The sequence below is a fragment of the Anolis carolinensis genome, chromosome 1 (genome assembly GCF_035594765.1).
Source record: "Anolis carolinensis isolate JA03-04 chromosome 1, rAnoCar3.1.pri, whole genome shotgun sequence".
In the NCBI taxonomy this organism is placed as follows: Eukaryota; Metazoa; Chordata; class Lepidosauria; order Squamata; family Dactyloidae; genus Anolis; species Anolis carolinensis.
Genome location: NC_085841.1, coordinates 355,004,035 through 355,007,095, shown reverse-complemented (window position 1 = coordinate 355,007,095; position 3,061 = coordinate 355,004,035).

The following is a 3,061-nucleotide window of genomic DNA, read 5'->3' as shown; positions in this document are numbered from 1 at the left end:
GGACTTGGGGCGCCTTACATGGGGCCAAGTCTGGGTAATTACAGTAAACAGAAGATAAAAACACATCAAAATGAAAGTACAAAGTTATACACATTAACATAGTAAAATAAAATAGTGACCATAGTATAGTTAAATATAATTTAAAAGACCACAGCAAAAGCCATAAAAATGAACTGGGCCAAAGTGTGCAGAGTGAATATTGTAAACACAGAGGATGAAGTAGATGATTCAAGTGCTACAATCAATAGGAGACTTGGGATGGGGTGGACTATTTCCAGTTGATGGAATAGAATAAAGTGCATCAGATATAGTAATGGTCACTGAAACGGGACCTGTCATGAGGATGAATATTCATTCTCCAAAAGCATGCTGGAAAAGCCAAGTTTTTAAAATTTTCCTAAAGGCTAACAGGGTGGGGGCTTGCCTAATCTCCCTGGGGAGCGGGTTCCAGAGCTGGGGGCCACCATGGAGAAGGCCCTCTCTCTCTCGTCCCGACAAGCCGTGCCTGTGACAGAGGTGGGAGCGAGAGAAGGGCCTCCCCCGACTGAATCCTGAATCCTGTTAGACCCAGCTAGAATAGACTCAATCAATTACCAATTACCTATGTGTTGACCCAACATTTAACAGTTGGTACACTTGGGACTAAACAGATTTGCAACATCGATGGGTTTGTGACTACAATGGGCACTTGGTATCCATTACGGTTTGGTTCCAATTCGCCTGTGGATACTAGAGCCCCATTATATACAATAGCGTAATAAATCAGCATTCCTTATATAAAATGGCAAAATCAAGGTTTGCTTTTTGGAACAATTTTTTCCCCAGCCATGGATGATCAATACAAGGGGGGAAAACTGGCAAGAATAACTTTGCAGAAGGTGTCAGTTCTATAGAAAAGCACACGGTGATGCATTAAGGTTTACCAACAGCTCTGATTTAAAAGAAGTAGAATGCACCATTCATTCGTATCTATATCTATAAATCAATAAGTCTCATCATTGATCAAAATAACTTCTATCTGAACAAGTTTCTGTTAATCAATTATTTAAATGCATTGATCTAGCACAGTGGTTCTCAACCTGTGGGTCCCCAGATATTTTGGCCTTCAACTCCCAGAAATCCTAACAGCTGGTAAACTGGCTGGGATTTCTGGGAGTTGTAGGCCAAAACACTTGGGGACCCACAGGGTGAAAACCACTGATCTAGTATCAACTAATTAGTAAAAAGCAAGAGGCAACAAAATATTATTTTTCAGATAACAAAATACTCCAACATATAGGCTGAGGGTGCAGGGAGCAATAGTCCAAAAGTAACTTTTCTGAGCCCTGTGCCCAAAATTCTGCAGCTTTAATCAGCCGAGGTAGATGACAAAGCATTTCTCTTCACTGTCTTTTTTTTTTATCCTCTTTTGGATCTTTGCTTTCGAAACATTGCCTCCAGTGCAGGCCCTCGTTGGCTTCCAAATTTGTTTCTCTTCTTGGTCATGATAAATATGCAGCCTTGTTGCCAAGCCTCCAGAATATCCTTGGCAGGGGCGCACAATAGCAACTGTGAACACAACATACACTGTGCGCTATTGTCAAAAAAGGTCACAGAGCCCAAGTATTTTTGATACAAAATTTCATATACAAGTCATAGAAATAGTAAAAAATAATTGTATATATATGTCCATTTTAATTGGCAGTTATTACAAATTTAGACTTTTTTGTACATTAAATTTTTATTTTAGTAGTTTGACTGTCTTTTACATAAAATACAAGTGGTACATACCATTCACTTTTATACATACCCTGTTTCCCCACATCATGTTGAAGTTTTACTGCTCGGTTTAATGTTTTATCTGATTTGTGCTGTTGTGTCTGGGCATGGCCCCATGTAAGCCGCCCCGAGTCCCTCCGGGGAGATGGGGCGGGATATAAGAATAAAATTATTATTATTATTATTATTATTATTATTATTCCCCGAAAATAAGACAGGGTCTTATATTGATTTTTGCTCCCAAAGATGCACTAGGTCTTATTTTTCCATGAAGAAGAGCTCACATTTATAACAACAAAATGAACATTTATTATATACTGTAAAGTAGTTGTCATCACAAACCAGCATAACCAGACAAATTATGAATCCTATCAAAAATTTCTTGTTACTACCATTATTTACATGTACAACAATCTATGGTACCTCTTGCAGTTTAGGTTTCACAAGGTTTCCATGCTGATTTCTCTCTATTCTAGTTTCAATGTAGTCATGAATGATGAATAATATAATATACTATAATAATAATATGATAATATAATAATAATATAATGATATACAATATATTAATGAGATAATATAATAATAGGATATAAAAATAACAGAATATGATAATAATATGGTATTAATAGGATAATATAATAATGGGATATAATAACAGAATAGCATAATAATATAATAATAATAATAGGATAATATAATAGAATAATAGAATGGAATAGGGCTCGGGCTGTGGCACAGGCTGGAGAGCAGCTGCAATGAATCACTGCAATGAATCACTCTGACCAGGAGGTCATGAGTTCGAGGCCCGCTCGGAGCCTATGTTTGTCTTGTCTTTGTCCTATGTTAAAAGGCATTGAATGTTTGCCTAATATGTGTAATGTGATCCGCCCTGAGTCCCTTTCGGGGTGAGAAGGGCGGAATATAAATACTGTAAATAAATAAATAAATAAATAAATAGAAGAGAAAGGGCCCTTCCACACAGCCATATAACCCAGAATATCAAGGCAGAAAATCCCAAAATATCTGCTTTGAACTGGGATATATGGCAGTGTGAACTCAGACAACCCAGCTCAAAGCAGATATGGTGGGATTTTCTGACTTGATATTCTGGGTTATATGGCTGTGTGGAAGAGCCCAAACAGGCAAAGCAGTGAGGTGGTTTTACAAATGCACTTGAACCACACCACCTTCTTTCAGTATTACTGCTTTAGATCTACAGCAGGCCTGGGCAAAGTTGGGCCCTCCCTGTCGGTGTTTTGGACTTCAACTCCCACAATTCCTCACAGCCTCAGGCCCCTTCCTT